General features: G+C 42.7%; 1 long non-coding RNA gene across 1 annotated transcript; it reads left to right on the forward strand.

The window, feature by feature from the left end:
- Positions 1–370: 370 nt before the first annotated feature.
- LOC309873402 lies at positions 371–18,308 on the forward strand. Its single transcript, XR_014316344.1, has 3 exons — positions 371–531; positions 15,837–15,960; positions 17,897–18,308. It is a non-coding gene; the product is annotated as an uncharacterized lncRNA (long non-coding RNA).
- Positions 18,309–18,540: the final 232 nt, after the last annotated feature.

Here is an 18,540-nt window from a genome sequence, read left to right on the forward strand (position 1 = left end):
TATTCCCAAGGCATCTAATCTTGGTGTCGTGACTGTCACAGAACCTGGAAACTCAGCGCAGTTCGATGTTGACTCCCAGATTGTCCTCTGCTTCGATGGCTGTCAGTGTATACTGAACTTGACTGACTCACTGGTATCTATTTGTCTCCTCCTCCTCCTCCAACCAAGCTGGTTCTCTGGGCTTGGCAGGAGTTCTGGCTGAGACCTCTCCTTACTCCATATTCTCTTCATTAGTAATGAGGCGTTGTTCCTTAATTACTAGGTGCTGGATACCAGAATTGATTTCCTTTGTTTCAATGAATTTAGCAAAGAATTCAAGAATACTTCTTGCACTTGACACAAACTGACAGATTTTTCATTTCCAGAACGCAAAGATCCCCAAAGGCGAAGGGATGCCTAGAACATCAACAGGTGTGAAATTCACCTTCATCATTGAAGCGTTCAGACCCTTTGATACACGACCCCTGGACACTCTGCTGCCTCATTTGAAATGAAAAACCAGTTAGAATGTGGGAGAAATACATGCTCCAGGTAACTCAATATTCTAATAGATGAAAATGAATGAAATTAGGATATTAAATCACTAATAGCTCTCGCTGTCAAAAACCATTCCAACATAGATTAGTCTAAATTTCCTACCTCAGGGTGTCCCACCTCTTGAACATAACTGAGTCCTTAATGATTCAGAGTTTCAAAGCCTCAGGGTCCTAATCCTGAGAAGCAGAGACTGGGGAAAGTTTACTGATGTTTGTTGGCTGGCTATAAGATCTATTAAGAAATTGTCTTTTTTTTTTTTTATTAAATCCAAGAGTTTTTTCTTTCCTTTCCTTTTCTTTTCTTTTTTCTCTTACTTCTTCTCTTTTAGCATGAAAGCCCAAAAGTTAAGGAAGGTAGAAGCTGGCTGGAATGTCATTTAATGGACAAGCTCTTTCTCTACGTCTTGGAGAGCTTATGTCTGAGGGCAGAATACATGTGAAGTCCCGGTGATCTGTGTTGGCCATTCCAGCATAAACAGCCTGGGTTTGCAATAGTCGGAATCATCTAAACCATCCCTGGCAAAAACGTGGATCCTGGCAAGTCACCCAACCTCTGTGAGCCTCGGTTTTCTCTCCTGTAAAATGGTCAGGGTAATCAGGCAAGGTGTGGTATTTAACCTAAGTGAGGAATGTGGATTATTATTGCCCTGAAAAACTTAGAGAGAGACATTAGAGACATTGTTTTTTAATAGCATGTTGAAATTTATTTTTTTAAAATCAGGATTGTTAAATTTTCCAAGATCAACTGAATATATTTCTTATATACATTTTAGACAACACAGAAAATTAGAAATAAGAAAAAACAATCATGCAAAAGTCTCCCACTCAAAAACAGTTTCTTTTTAGTTTATTTCCAGCTAGTCATTTTTGGGGCAACTTTTTTTAATATAGTGGCAAAAAATACCAAACATAAAATTTACCACTTTCACCATTTTTAAGTGTACAGTTCAGTGACATTAAGGACACTTTTTATTGTTGGGCAGTCTTCACTACCGTCTATCTTCAGAACTTCTTCATCATTCCAAACTGAAACTCTGTCCCTGTTAACCAATGATTCTCTGTTTCCCTTTCCCCCATCCTTGGTAACCATTATTCTATTTTCTGTCTCTATGAACTTGACTAGTCTACATTCCTCCTACCAATAGGATCATTTCTAGTTATTTTTATAAATGGGTCTTCTTAAAAAATACCAACATAGCCTAATGAATAGGGAATTCAGCATCTTGGTTTCTTCACATTGTCAGCTACATCTAAAATATTACAAGCATTTTTAAAAAATTTTGCTGCATCCTCTGTATAAACGTCTTTGCAATGGCTGAGTGTTACTGGGTTGAGTGGATGTATCACTCATTCTTAATCTTCCCTAGTTTGCTGTGTTAGAGAAAACAGTGTTATGCTGTGTTATGAAAACAGTTCTGTGTAGAACTTTTATCCTGTTGAGGCTCACTTTCTTTGGGCAGATTCTAGAGAGGAACAACTGGCTTCAAGGAAATAAGGACATTTTCAGGCTCATGATTTGAACCACCAAATGGCTGGGAACAGTGTTTCAGATGGCACCAATGACAGCTGCGTGACTGACAGCTGTGTGATTGATAGCTGTGTGGCTTTCCCCATGGAGGGGTGTGCTGGGAGGGCCTAGTCTCTTCAGACGTTGACAGTTTATGGGGTCCATTCAAGCATTGGCTCTTTGTGGCGGTGAGCAGACAGGGCTAGTTCCAAAATTCCTCTGTAGGGGCAGGTTAGGCACATTGATGTCTTCCTTGGGGGAAACAGGAGTTTTCCTTGAAGCCGCACATGCAGAGCAAGCACACCATTTTCCCTTTATATTATGTGTTTATTTGGGGGCAGCATCGAGGTTCACTGATGGAGGTCATGGAGAATCTATGGAAAGGCATCCCCCATCCCAAAACTTTGGTTCCTCTGCCAAAAAAGGTGGACCCTAGTGACCTTTAGAAGCTCTCCCAAATCTGTGTTTTTGTTCCCTGGGATCCACTATGATGCAGGCCCCTGGCGGGACTGGCCAACTTTAACCTTCTCACGTCAGCTTGGCTGCTCCTCTTTGGTTTGGTCCCAAGTGTCAAGGAGAGGTGGACGCACCCTCTCCCTTCCCAGGAAAGCTCATGTCGCAACGAGCACTCGTGTGCTTCTCTCCCCGTGGCTTTCTCGGTAGCCCAATCTGATGACACTGCTCCCACCGCCCTCCGCTGCTCTCCAAGAAGACGTCACAACCTCTAGAGATCCCAATCAGCCTGCGTTCTCCCTGTGGCACTGTGTGCTTTGGCTGCCCCACCAGAAAGCTGGGCCTATTTTTACCTATCATTTTGATATTATCTCGGGGCGTAATTGGAAGCGAGCTCTCAGTGTGGAAATTCTTACTCAGAACACAAAGGATTGAAGAGAGTTGGAGGCTGAACTCCGGAAGGACTCTTGCCCAAGGCCTCTTGGCAGGGTTGGCTCTGGTTTCTTGGAGCAGGGGGGATGGCCAACAGATGAGTGTTGCCCTGGGAGCGATTTTGTGCTTTTTTAGTGGCTGTGGGCCATGGTGAACACCAACCATTCCTGCCTTCTATGCATTGTTTAGTGAACTGCCCTTGGTTTAATTTCAGTGGCAATGTAATCGGCATTTGCTGGTTTTTCTTGTCCCTGTGGGAATGCTGGTCTGCATCTCACTGTTTGCCTTGAGATATGGTCTGGGGTCCTTTAAGCTGCCACATGTCCCTCTGAGTGATGTCATTCAGATTTCAATCAAATCCAAATCAACGGTCTCGGCCTTGAGAGCTACCTGTGTGTGGGAGGTCCTGTCCTTGGTGCCCACGCCAAAAGTATCAGCTGAAAAGTGTCTGCAAAGGACATCATTTCAATGATCCATGACGTTTGTCTCTTTTTTGAGTTTTTCCTTGCACAGATCATGCAATGGTTGTTTTAAAATCAAGCCCCTTTCCCCACCTCTCCTAATTATTATATCTTGTGTGTGGTTGATTCTAACATAATAGCAAACAATGGACGCATGTTCGCTAGACAAACTCATGATTTTAGGAAGACACGAAAAGGCTTACAATAATTTCTGTGAAATCCACATTTGATCATTCTCCTTTCTCAACTGAGAGGTAAGTTCTTACAGTGCTCAGTAAAAATAAATAAATAAATACATAAACTTTTTCTTTTCTTTTTCTTTACATCTTAACTATTTTTAACTACTTATTATGGAACTAAAACATTTAAGTTGGCCAAATAACTTACATACCTAGATATCCATCTCTAAACCTCCTTAATGATCAACCTTTGGCCAATTCTGCCTCTTCTGATCCCCAGCCACTTGCTGCCTCCAGATTTCCTTTGAAGCAATCTTAGACAGCCTGTCATTTCACACCTACATTTTGTACTACGCATCTCTAGAAATTAAGCGTTCCCTTGAAAAGCCTATACCTACTTTTAAAATGAAGAAACTTTTGGGACATTTTCAGAGAGGACTTAGAAAGTGATGAAACTATTTCTCCTTCATTAAAAATTTGTTAAACTAATACATGTTAATTGTTACCAGTACAGGCGTGTTAGCAGTAAGAATGGCAACAGGTAAAATTAAAGAGAGGCCATTCCGAAGGATATGTTGAAATTTTTAGTCACTGGTTGAAATCAAGACTTTAATTCTGCCGAACCCAGTTATTAGCATGGTTCAGAATTATAGATGTTGACTAGAGTTCCCCAGAGGTAAGCTCAGACCCAACTGATGGACTTTTCCATTTGCTCAGCTATGTGGGGTGGTCATGTTAGCTCTGTCCAAGAAGTTTTGACTGCATACTTTGATCAGGAAACAATTAAGCATGTATCCACAATAGAAATTATTTATTTAAAAACTGTATATATACACAATAATGGTGACTAAGTATGTCAGAAAACACATATCAAATAGAAACTAGAGGATAAAATGATAAGTAAGAATGTGTGGCAGTTCTAATATTTTCTTGCTGCCTTCAATGGGTCCCCTTGTACGTGCCCCAAAACTGGAGAAGGTGGGAGACAAAATGCATCATGGTGAGGTGTCAGTCGTGAGCCTGGGCTCAAATCCCAGTGCTGCCCCTCCTTAGCTCTGTGACCTTGTATACATCACTTAGCTTTTCTAAATCTATTTTGTCATTCATCATGGGAGAGCATTCATGCCTTTTGGGGTATTGTAAGGGTTAATCCTTACACAGTGCTTGGTACATGGTAAGTACTCAATACATTCTAGCCAATAATGACGCTGCTCATGAGAATGAGTTCCTAGAGGGTTGGGCTGGGCTCCTCGTTTTTACGGAGTACCCGACATGAGGCACATGCTTATTGGCCCTGACCCCCGGGTTTGGTGTGCTGACGGTGATGTGGGTGATGCTATGGGATAGTTACGGGGGGTCATATTGGGTGTGATCAATAAAGCGGCGTACATGTCTTCACTCATTCAGATTTATTTGAACTGATGGTGACGGTGACAGGATGATGACACTTACAAGGAGGATCACATTGAGGGGGGCGGTGACTATGACCCAAAGGGGAAGCTCTTTTGCAGTCCCTGCTGGAACTGCACCATCAGTGTCTGCCCTTGTCTCTCCTAAGAATGTACCCACCCAACAAATACACTGACTAGCTTGTTTCACTGTCTCCCTGCCTGGCCTCTTTGCCTTGTTGACCTGTTTTGCTGCTGTGCCGTCCTGTCGGGCTCCCGTGCCTCTGTCTCTCTGTAAGTCTGCTGCTCTCCTTGCCTGCACATAGGCCCAGGAGATGAACCAGCCCTCTGTTCCCCGCAGGGCCATATTATTTGCCAGTGGCTATTTGGTTCTCATGTCAAGGAACCTGCTTCTTAGCCCCTGAGGATAGGTGATGCTAGAAACCTAGAGTGTGGCCCTTTGTGGCCTTCTTCAAGAGGTGGCCCACGTCTTTTCAGGTGTGAGAGAGGCCAGACGTAGTAGAGAGCAAACTCATGTGCTTGTACAAATCTGGAACAAAGGCCCAAAGCTGGTCAGGCGGGGCCCCTGGAAAGTTCTGGTCTGGGAAATCCACGATGCAGCTCTGTGCCTCTGCTTCCCAAGTGACAGGAGAAGCCTCCTAGAAGGGCCGAATCCCCACTGGCATGAGATCTCAAGAGAGGTGTCGAGGAAGGACTCCCTCCTTTCCAAAATCAGGACAAAGGAAGGTTAGCGTTGCATCCAACAGTACCAATAAGTAAGGGTGAATTAAAACAAGAACTTGCCTTAGGCTCTTTTTCTGGGGGCTTGTGCGTGTGTTTTGTTTTGTTTTTTCCATGAACCTTATTTGCTGGGTTTCTGGGAAATATGTTTCACCCTCTCTGGGATGGTTCAGATTTCATGCAATTAAGAATTTTGAGAGTCTCAGGTTGACATTTCCTCAGGAGCACCCCTAACTCTTTCGATCTAGATACTGACTTGGGAATTAATCTCCTTAGGGAATTCCAAATATGGTAGCACCTCATAATTTTCTATTTTTAATCCTTTTTTTTAAAGATTTTATTTATTTATTTGACAGACAGAAATCACAAGTAGACAGAGAGGCAGGCAGAAAGAGAGGAGGAAGCAGGCCCCCGCCGAGCAGAGAGCCCAATGTGGGGCTCGATTCCAGGACCCTGAGATCATGACCTGAACTGAAGGCAGAGCCTTTAACCCACTGAGCTACCCAGGTACCCCTTTTAATCCTTTTCTATAGACCTCATGGTATATACCTTGAATATTCTGAAAATGGGTGCTGACACCTAAGAATATACATTTATCTCCTCATACTAATTCTTTAACTGGGATGTTGCTCATGTCTCAAAATGACTAGGGTATGGAATATGGAATTCTGTAGAGGAAGATCATGTGCTCTTAAAATACTAGCTCTGAGGGATTGTTCTTTAATATAAATATTCTAATGACTTGAAAAAATTTATCAGTTCTATACTTAATTTTAAATATTCCTGGGGTTAAATAACCAGCCAGTCATGCTATTCTAAACAGTTTGGAATTGCCTTCCCAACCACATTTTTGGGGTTTTCTTTGGCAGAGAGACCCCAGGCCAGAGAAGAGGAATGGATTTTGATTCATGACTCTGATGGGGTAGACTGCATCCTTTTTATGGTCACTCCAACAGGGACTGGTCACGGGACAGATTCCTAAAGAAGAGGTTAAAATGAAAACCAGGCTGTTGTGTGGTCGGAGAGTTAGAGCTTGTATCCAAACTTAGTGAGATTGTTTTGGTGAACTGTGGCAGACCTACCTGTCACATATGTCATCTCTCTTTTTCAACTCCCACCCCTGATGACAGGATAGGAATAAAAGAGAAGAGATAAGTCCATCCACTGACAAATAGGTGCACAAATATGGTATATCCATGCAATGGAATATTATTTAGCTATGAACAGGAATGAAGCGCTGATACATGTTACAATGTGGATAAATCTTGAAATGTTATGGGAAGTCAAAGAGGACAGCCACAAAAGATCACATATTGTATGATTCTGTCTATTGGAAACATCCAAAATGGGCAAATCTATAAAAGCAGAAAGCAGGTTGGTGATTTCCAGAAGGTGAGAGGAAGAAGGACCAGGGAATGACTGCTTACTACATATGGGGTTTCCTTTTGGGGCGATGACAATGTTTGGAACTAGAGAGAGGTGGTGGTTACACAGCACTGTGAATGTACTCATTGCCATTGTGTTCTGTACCTCAGAATGGTTAAAATGATTTTTATGTTGTGTAAATTATACCTTGGCAAATAAAAGAGCAGAATAAGACAAGGAGAAAGGCAGAAGAGAGGTCATTGGAGACATAGCAATACCTTTTGGAATATGGGAAACATTTGGAGACAGGGCGATTGATTTACCAGAATGGAGAGAGCAATGACCTAAGGGACTAAGGCAGGGGGATGGGGATTAGTATCTGTGAGAAACAAGCCACATTACTGGTCAGAACCATAGGAAGGTGAGGCTTGGAGATACCAGGTGCTACAGGTGGTAGCAATAAAGGGGGGATTTCTTGAAATTCCAAATATAGAGAACTTAGTTGCTAAGTCTTTATTTTTCCTCATGCTAAGCAACCAGGAGACTCTTTCCTGCCCCTTCCTCTGAGCTGGGGAGACCTAGAGACAGCCAAGTTCAGGGTGGAATCCCATTTTGAAAATAAGGGAGAAATACAGGTCTACAGCTGAGACCCTGGCTCTCTTCAGAATGCTCACAGCCAGGCCTGGGTCAGCCCCTTTCGCAGATCATCCTGTCCTATGCAGAAGACTGGAATATTTATTTCTGGAGAAACTGACTAGTCCAAAAGAAAATACCCATTTTCTTAGTAAGATCTTTACTTTTGGGAGTTCCCCAGGAAAAAGGCAGCTCACTACCTCATCAGCTTCTGGGGATGCCCACTGGTCAGGGTTCACCCTGAATGCATACCTTCTAATCTATTATATGGTACTTTAGTCTTAATTATGGAAAGACAGGATCACTTAAAATTTATTTATTTTAGAGGGAAAGAGAGAGAGTGCACACTTGCACGAGTGGTGTAAGGGGCAGAGGGAGAAAATCTCTGGAAGACTCCCCACTGAGCATGGAGTCCTATACAGGGCTGATCTCACATGAGATCATGACCTGAGCCAAAACCGAGAGTCAGATGCTAAATAGACTGAGCCATCGAGGCACCCCAAGACAGGCTCACTTTTGTAGAAACTTCCAGTGTGAAAAAGAAATAAAATAAAGAGGGGGGGGAAACTTGATGGTGTAAAGAGAAAAGAAATCTGGCAGGGAAAGAAAGTAAGTTAAAAAACAGAAACCTTTATATAATTATTACTCTTTGGAGAGATAAAGAAATATATTGCATCCCTGAAACAAGTACAAGTTCCTGTGGAGACAGATTAATTAGAGAAGAGAAAAGAGCTCCTAGAAATTTAAAAAGTGAACAACAAAATAAAAGTAAAAAGTTGGGCAGAAGGTTTGAGTATTATTTTGAAAGAATATAATACTTTAGATTTCAAAAACAATGCAGAATCAACTCAGGAGGTGGTATGTGACCAAAAGAAATTTCAGGAGACAGAGGAAAGGGAGGGGGAAATATTCTAAGAAAAATTTCTACAACAAAAGACCATCGATCTCCAGATTGAAAAGATCCACCTTGTTTTCAGAAAAAAATAGATAAAAAAAAATCTTCATTGAAACCCACCCTTGTGAAATTTTAGGACAAGAAGACCCTAAAAATTTTCAAAGGGAAAAATAAGTCACATATAAAGGAGTTGGACTCCAAATGACATCAGACTTCTTCCCTAGGACAATATTGGATGCTACAAGAAGAGAAGCAATGCCTTAACATTTCCAAGTGAGAATAATTTTTAACTAGAATTCTATATCCAGTTTAACCAAAATCCTGATGTGAGGGAGGGGTGAAAATATTATCTAAAATTTTACCTCCAATGTACCTGATCTCAGAAGATGCTGGAAAATGTACTTCACCAAAACAAGGACCTAAATCAAGAAAGTAGAAGTGGGGTCTGGAAAATAAGGATGCCACCCAGTACAGGGCACAGCTGGTGGTGGGGGGTTCCCAAGAACAGAGCTCTAGAAGGGACAGCACCAGAGGAAGAAACCGAAGGACTATCTGATCAGCTTAAGCATTTGGAAGTAGTTTTCAAAATGTATGTAGCAGATATGTCCCAATAGTTATAAAAAATAGCAGAAGGCACAAAGAAAGTCAAACAAATGAAGAGTAAAGAAGACATGGGGAGATGAAGTGGAGAAGGGAGTTGAGGAAAATTGGAAGGGGAGGTGAACCATGAGACACTATAGACTCTGAAAAACAACCCTAGGGTTTTGAAGGGACAGGGGGTGAGAGGTTGGGGGAACCAGGTGGTGGATATTAGAGAGGGCACGGATTGCATGGAGCACTGGGTGTGGTGCAAAAATAATGAATACTGTTATACTGAAAATAAATAAAAAGTAAATAAAAAAAAAGAAGGCAATGCTTAACTCTTGGAAAAACAAAAATAAAAAAGGTCTTCAAGAAAGGAAATGCAATCATGCTTTACTACTTGACTAATTGTTGAATAATATATACATAGCCACTGATTAATCATTTAACCCCAAATCAGGACATTTTGGAGGAAGGGGCAGGGACAGTGTGATATAAGAGAGCCAAATCTAAATCTTCGTTGACAATAATGTCTAAAATTGACATATGAGAGAATAGCAGCATAGGGACATTATTTAGAAATAATGTCCAGGGCGCCCGGGTGGCTCAGAGGGTTAAGCCTCTGCTTTCAGCTCAGGTCGTGGTCTTGGGGTTCTGGTATCGAGCCCCACTTTGGGCTCTCTGCTCAGCGGGGAGCCTGTTCCTCTCTCTCTGCCTGCCTCTCTGCCTACTTGTGATCTCTCTCTCTCTCTGTGTCAAGTAAATAAATAACATCTTAAAGAAAAAGAAATATGTCCAAATACCAGAATGCAATACCAGAAGAAAAGCCAAAAGAGGCAAAACTTGCCTCTGCAAACAGGATGTGGGAAGTAAGAGCAGGGGAACAGGGACTTGCTGCTTTGTTGTTGTTATTACTATAAGCCTTTTAGTGCCATTAACCAGGTTTTCAATGATGTTGAAAACTAAAAAAAAAAAAAAAAAAATTAGTTAAAAATTAGTTTAAAATATTTACCATTATGGAGAGTGCCCATGGCATGTATGCCAAGACTGTTTAATTGTGGTGACGTTCCTGTATTCATACCCCAAACAAGCACAGATAAAAACTGGTGGCATTTATTGGACATTGACAATAGACCAGACACTCTGCATTGTCTCCATTGATGTTTCCAACAACCCCTTGAAGGAGGCTCTTTTACTCTCTTCTTTCACAGATGGGTAAACCCAGAGACGGAAGTGACTTGCTCATGGTCCCATAGCCGGTAGCTTGTAGGTGTAGAGCTGTGATTCAAACCAAGTCTGGGAGACCCCACAGCCAGTGTGCTCACTATTGTAGTTTTCCTACCTGTCCTCTGCATCTTCATTAAGTACTCTTAGTTCCTAATTGCACATTCCCTGTTCTGAGGGCTGTAAGGAGAATTAGCGCAGGCACAGTGTGCTGTGACTCTTGTTGATAGCAAGAGGTCAGGACTAAGGAAAACACACACCCATTGCCCACTGACTCAGTGATGGGACACGGTGAGGGGGTGGTGTGGAGAGCACCTGGGACCCTGTAATTTGGGGGACCTGGATGCTAGAGTAATTTGGGATGGGGTGGGTGCTGGTGGGCATGTACTGGGGAGAAAGAAGGATGTTCTTCTGAATCAAACATATCCTTCATCACTTAATCCATCACCCTGGAAATCTCTTTTCCCCTTCTACAATTTCTCTCCTACACCTGCTTCCCAATTTCTCTTCCTGTTCAAATCTGATGTTCTGTTTCAAGAAGCTGATTTGATTTTTCTCCTGTATAAAATATAAAGGTGGACTTTTTTTAAAAAATTGGGAAATAGAGAAAAATAAAAATAAATCATTCAAGCACTGTTGGCCACACATCCTCCTTTGTTTCTTTAAAATTCATTTTATTGATTTTTTTTTTTATAAAACGAATACGTGTTTCTAGTTCAAACATTCAAATAGTGCCACAGGTTTATAGTAGCTGACTTTAGCCCTTCCTAGCTCAGCAATCCAATATATTCAGTTGCTGCTTCAGGTCCTTACCTCCATCATTCTCAACATGTTTAAATGGGTTTTCTCATTGATTGATTGAGTTTATTGCCATCAAAAATGATGACTTCGATCAGTCACTTACAGTACTTTCCTCTTGCCATGCCCCCTCTCTCCATCTATACTCAAAGTCCTGTCCCCGTCCTCCAGGTAGTAATATCAGCGTGTTGAGTAAGTCAAGGTCACTATTTATGTGAAAACTACACAAAGGGTGTTCACAGCTGATATACATACACGTAATGTATTAAGATATAAGATATAAGATACGAGATAATACATACACATAATGTATTAAGAGTAGATATTCTTTCTTTAACTGGTCCTCATCCTCTACCCTTGCCCTCCATGTCACTCCTGCATTCACAATGACCTCATTTTTCCTTTGCTTAGTCTTCCAAGCACCTGTCACCAATTTTTCTCCCAACTCCTTTCTCCAAATTTCAGTAAGATTTTTTTTTCTCTCAATCACATTGTCCCATCAGGTAGTATCTCAGCTTTTCTCCAGTTGACTCCTCTCCCAGAACCCTCCACCCTGCTCTGGTGGTCATTCCTGTTGGCTGTTCCACTGTTTTCCTGGGTTTCTGACCTCTCCTCCATCATCTCAGGAATTCTGGTCTCATTTTTCCTGGGTTGGATCAAGTGTGTCCTGGATTCCGTGTCTTTCTGTCTCTTGAGTTTATTTCCTCAATTGGCTCTAATTCACCAACTACGAACATTCTAAGAAATAGCAAAAGATAAATTTTCTGAATTCTGGGCTGAATTTTGTAACCACTGGTCTGGAACCATGGTGGTGTTTCTGTTAGTACACCAGGATTCCCCTTGCACATAAACAGTCCCCCTTCTACTTCCCCAGCTTGTGGTGAACCCATCCCCCAGGACAACACTGTTGAGTGTCCTGGTTTGGCACGAGGCCACTGTCTGTGCCCAGCAAGTGCCAATCAACAGCACTTGTCTTAATAATACCTTAGCCTCAACACCCAAGGTTTAAGTTGTATTAATCACCTAATAAAGAAACCTTCACAAGTGCTAATTACTAGCCTAGTCTTCATATGAGGCCCATTTAAAGAGGTGCCATTTTAGAAGCTGTAGTGCTTATAGTCACTTAACAAACATTTATTAAATGTCTACCATATACCAGACACCATGATAGAGCTTTGACATGAGTTGTATGGTTTAATCCTCATGGCCGTCCTGTGAAGTGGGCATTATTGCCATTTGTAAATGAGGCAACAATTTCAGAGAATAAAGCTTCTCCAGCGATTCATTCAACACATTTACTGAGAATCTACTATGTGCTAGGGGATGGGGATATTGTCGGGGCGGGGAGGGGAGACACACACATCTCTGGCCTCACGCAGAGTCTAGTTGAGCCAAGGGAGACAGACATCGAACAAATAATTTTACAAGTAATTTGTTAAATACCTTTGAAAGAAGTGCCATGAGGAAGAAGTATGAGGTGCTATGTCCCATTCTGGGGAGTCAGAGACTGTTTTCTGGAGATGGTATATTAGATCCTTAAGATGAGTGAGAGTGAGCCAGATGAAATGAGGTGTAAGAAAGGGAGAGAGGGAGGGAAGAGCATAAGCAAAGGCTCAGAGGCGAGAAGGGGTTTGCATTAGTGAGGGGCTCATAGGTCAGTGTGATCAGAACAGAGTGGAATGATGTGCCATAAAGCCCAGTGGGGACCAGGTCAAGGAGCAGAGTGTGAAGCTTTTGAGTGCTCTATTAGAAACCTAACAATTATCTTTGAGGATAAGGAGAGGCTTGTCAAAGATGAAGAGGTTTGATCAGTGAATGAACAAATCATCATATTATCAATGAAATGATGAGATTTATTTTATTAAAAACTCCTTCGGTGGGCACCTGGGTGGCTCAGTGGGTTAAGCTTCTGCCTTCGGCTCAGGTCATGATCTCAGGGTCTTGGGATCGAGTCCCGCATCAGGCTCTCTGCTCGGCCGGCAGCCTGCTTCTCTCTCTGCCTGCTGCTTTGCCTACTAGTGGTCTCTCTCTCTCTATGTAAAAAAAATAAAATCTTTAAAAATAAATAAATAAACAAATAAATAAAAACTCCTTCGGGTTTTTGTGGGGACACTACATGGGAGGAGGCAAGAGTGGACCTGGGGAGAGCCAAGGGATGGCTGCTCCAGATGTCATAATCCAGGTGGCAGTTGAGGGAGATGGGGACAAGTGGAGGGACTCAGGATGTGTTTGTCAAGAGGCTCGGCCAGCTCTCTTTCTGATCTACCAACACTGCTTCTTTCTCTGTGCAAGGGTCAGAGGGCACACACACCCTTTCTCTCCCAGTGCGCTGGCTGGGGATGCTAAGTTGTAACCTAATAATTGTGAAGAACCTCTTCCTTGTGCGGTGCGAGCTCCTGAATTATACTGTGTAATATGTCAGTCATTTGGGATATAAAAAGAAAACATAATCATTGCTTTTAAGAGCACGAGCATCCTAATAAGGCTATAGGGATGTAAACAGGGTCTTCAAACAAAATTAAATATGAGGAAGTTAGGGGCGCCCAGCTCAGGTCATGATCTCAGGGTCCTGGGATCAAGACCTGCATTGGGCTCTCTGCTCATAGGGAGCCTGCTTCCTCCCCTCTCTCTGCCTGCCTCTCTGCCTACTTGTGATCTCTCTCTGTCAAATAAATAAATAAAATCTTTAAGAAAAAATATGAGGAAGTTAGAGAAGCTCTAGAATCTCACACAGTTCTTAGGGTCACAATCCTAGAGCTACAATTTAAACAATTAAATTTAAACAGTGGACTGTTTAACTCCATTATACCCAGCAGTATCTTTAATGATCCCAGAATTAGGCTGTGTTTTTGTAAACAGACTTAAAATAACACTATTCTTGGATAGCCTGATTCTTAAATTGGGCCAGAAATTGTATTCCTTAGAAACAAGAGTTACACATTTGAAATTCTTTTCTTATTCTTTAGGTCTAATTATTCTCCTAAATTGTTGATCTTCATGGATTTGTTATTGATGCTTTAAAACCTCATTAATAAACTTCTTAGTCGTGGGCCCAGAAGGTACAGAGTCCGAGAATACAACACTGTGACCTAAATTCCATACAACATTCTTAATTTCCATATATAAAAACAATGTCAGAACATGTATATAATTTTGCTTTGAAAATAGGATTCACCTCCTGGGTCAAGGGTCAAGTGTGTAGGAACTAGCTAGTACATTTGACCCTTGAAAAACATGAGTTTAAAAAAAATAGAAAAGAAAAACATGGGTTTGAGTTGCATGTGTCTACTTACATGCAGATTTTTTTTTAATAATACAGTAGGATCCTGTAAATGTATTTCACTTCTTTTTTTGTGTGTGTTTCACTTCTTAATGATGTTTTTAACATCTTTTCTCTAGCTTACTTTATGTAAGAACCAGGATATAATACATATAACATGCAAAATATGTGTTCCTCAACTGTTTATGCTATTAGCAAAGTTCCCAGTCAATAGTAGGCTATTAGTAATATATTTGGGGAAAGAAAAGTTCTATGTAGATTTTTGACCATGTTGGGGGTCAGCACCCCTAACTCCCATGTTTCTCAAGGGTCAACTGTCACTTGTTTCCAATGGAAACTTTGAATTCAGTTTGAAAAGGGGGGCAGGATCTTATAGATCTCTTGACTTCTAGACGAGAAAGTCTCTTGCAGAAGCCTTGGGAATTCAGACCATGTCTTTGGTGGGGGGCCTTCTGTGATGGGGCAGGGCTGAAAGGAGGAAAAGAAAAAATATTGTTTATGGCAAGGGTTGTAAAAACCCTGTGTTACCTGGCCTAGGCCATAACAAAATAGATTAAAGTACATGAAGTCGAGTGGAAAGCTGGTAAATATTTATTAACATAAAGGATGTGCAAAAACAATTTATAAATCACAAATGATACAAAACTCTTTATTGTAGTTTCCTTATAGCCAACAGATTCCCATGGAATGGTCTTGACTTTGGCCCTGGGCTCATATATCTTGAGTTTCTCCCATCTGCTCTTTCAACTGATGAACGAGTGCAGGTCCAACATGAATGTGGGTTGATGTTTTATGTTAATAGGTGAGAAGAAAGCAAAACCACAAAGCTGGATGTTGGGTCTCTAATCATTTGTCAACGACAAAGACAACTTCTTTCCAGAAGGAGATGATTTTTTTCAAATATTGGAGGAATACTTCGTGTGTGTGTGTGTGTGTGTGTGCGCGCGTGCACGTGTGCTACTCATAACATTTTGGCTATAAACACTTTTTAAAAATTTAATCGACGTTATTAACTTTTTCCTAATACTTTCTTTAAAGTCTTGACCAGGGATCTGGAAACAAGGGTCTGTGGGTCAAATCTGACTTTACCACCTCTTACTGTAAATCAAATTTATTGGAACACTCTGCTCTGTGGTTTTCCATATTGTCGCAGCTGCCTTTGCCTTACAGTGGCCGAAGTAAGTTAGAGAGTGTATGGGCACCAAGCCCCAAATATTTACTGTCTGGCCCTTTACAGAATACCTTTTGCCAAAGCTGGGTTTAGAGAGTCAACAAAACAATAAATCAGGCCTTGATCTGGTGGTGTTTGCTGACTTCTGTAAGATGTCACTACTCCCACGGTGGCCAATTCCCATCTTCCAGGATGCCATCCCTAAACCGAGAGCTGTTAGGAGAGACACAGCAGCATCTCCTGGGACGGTGTTCTCACTATGCAGCCACGGCCTGTGTCAGTCGCCTCCAGAACCCTCCATCACCGGACAACGCGGTAAGATAATTAAGAACTGATGTGTTTTTGGTATTTCCTATCCTTGTTTCTGAATAGAATCTGTTTAGTTATAAATTTATAACCTTTAATTTTTTTAAAGACTTATTATTTATGTATTTGAGAGGAGGGGGGGAGAGAGAGAGAGAGAATCTCAATCAGACTCTGTGCCAGGCGCCAGAGTCCAACGTGGGGCTCCATCTCCCCACCCTGAGATCGTGACCTGAGCTGAAACCAAGAGTCCAACTCTCAGCCAATTGAGCCACCCAGGCGCCGCTATCATCTCATTTTTAATATGGTTGTTTTAAGTGGTTTGCAAGATTTTTGAGCATGTAACGATCTGCTGTCATGAGCTGGTTCAAATGCTCTCCCGTGTGCCCAACCCCCCCTGCCCCCCAGCCTGTTTTCCTATCTCTGGGAGGAAGCCCCTTCTTCTCAGCACACCTGGTTCCCAGAGTGTCCGGTGCCCTTGTAATGACCCTCTGGCTCGTCAGGGACCTTTTTTTTTTTTTTTTTTTTGCTAGTCCTGCCCTCAACAACGCCTTGTTCTCACAGAATCCCCATTTCCTCTCATCGCTTTGGGTGGCACATTTAGCTCTGTGGTGAAGACTGACCTCAAGTAGTGCAGGCGGGTGGGCCCCAGAGTGGTGGTGAGAATCAGCAGCCTCTGGAAATGCAGTGAAGCTGGATGGGCGGCGGGCTGTGAGAGAAGAGGAATCCCGGGGGGGACTCCACAGGGTTTGGCCTGAGGAACTGGATGGAAGGGACTTCCATTGACCACGGTGGGAAGGGTTGGGGCCAAACCAGGAGTTTGGATGTGGACTTGGCAGTTTTGATGGTTTAGTCGACAAGGTAGAGATGTGGGGTACCCAGCCGCATATATGAATCTGGAATGCAGAGGGAGAGCCTGGGTGTTGGCACGAGTTTAGGAATCATCAGCAGATACTCTGCATTTACTGGCGTGAGACTAGATGAACCCATGTGTCGAGGGAGATTAGATGCAGGAGGGAAGTGGTTTGAGAACTGGGCTTTGGGTCTTGACATGTAGAGGGGAGAACGCAGCCGAGAAGACCCTGTATTTATAAAACGAGAAGGCATGAAGAATCCTTTCTATCAGGGCCTCTGCCCAAGGGCTCCTTGGAAATGGTTGAGGTGGGGACTGGAGGAAAAGTCCACTTGACAGTGCCCCCGGACCCAGGCCAGTGGCCTCTGCTAGAGTGAGATGTTCTGCGTCCCACCTCTTTCTCAGAGAGGCCGATATCTGGCAACATTTTTCCAAGTCAGTTTTATTTATTTATTTATTCCTCTAAGTCAGTTTTTTTTTTTTTTTGAAGATTTTATTCATTTATTTGACAGACAGAGATCACAAGTAGGCAGAGAGGCAGGCAGAGAGAGAGAGGGAAGCAGGCTCCCCGCAGAGCAGAGAGCCCAACCCGGGACTCGATCCCAGGACCCTGAGATCATGACCCGATGAACATGTATGTCCTATGGCTTTCCAGTGTGTCCTACAGTCAACCTAAGAACTGTGGGATGTGGCAGCCGCAGAAATGCTTCTGTAGTTGTCGGGCCAGAAGGACGAGGACCGGCTGAGCGCGGTCTCGTCACTCCCTGAGTAGAGAAGCCCCGGAAGCTGTGTGCAGAGCTCTTTGCACCCTGCCCGGCCCACGGTGGATTAACCATTGTTTTCCCCCTCCTGTCAAGTCCCAGAGCTGCCATTGGTGGCTGTGTGACCTCAGGAAAATTGCTTCACTTCTCTGAGCCTCTATTTCCTCCTTCGTAATGACTCATTATTCCCACCAGAGGGTGTTTGTAAGGATTAAATCATTTAAAATGGAATGAAGCATGTAGTAAACTGTGAAGTTATTTGCAAATAGGAGGCGGAAATGACTCTGTCTGTACTAAGCTCAATTCACACATACTAGATTTTTACCCTTTGCAGCAACCGCTAGGGTTTCTCTACGCAACTCACAGAACAGACCATCTTTGAGACACGAGTATGCCAAACAAGACACGGAAGCACTCACTGTTGTTGTGTCACATGTTTCTTGCTGGCCCCCGAGAGCGACGACGATGAAATGACGGATCAAGCCCATCACATCACCATCACTGACTCCCGAGTTGGAAAGATAAAGCACAGAACAGCATTCTGGGTTCTCACGTCTGCCCACTCTCTTCCCCTCTTGGTCTCCTACCTGTCTCCTTTCTGTGCCGGTTGTCAGTTGAAAATGCCTCTGGTCTTCCTCTCCTGCCTTCCGTGAAGTCAATAAAAAGCAAGAGGGGGCATGCAGAGTGAGGACGATCCTGTCCGTGCTGGCCTCAGTTATGGAATCCGTTTAAGTCCAAGTGTGAGAGATGAGCACTGCGTGTTAACACTAATGAGTTGTTGAGCGCTACATCAAACACTAATGGTGTACTGTGTGTTGGCTAATTGAACATCATAAAAAGCTTTAAAAAATCTTAAAACAAGTGTGAGGCGAGTGTATGTTGAGGGAAGGGGAGAGAGCCAGGGCCAAAATTACTCGCATAAAGGCTCAGTAGGTCTGGTTTCTAGCTCTGACACAAACTGCCTCTACCACATTGCTA

This window comes from Mustela nivalis, assembly GCF_964662115.1.
Source record: "Mustela nivalis genome assembly, chromosome: 9".
NCBI classification, from domain to species: domain Eukaryota; kingdom Metazoa; phylum Chordata; class Mammalia; order Carnivora; family Mustelidae; genus Mustela; species Mustela nivalis.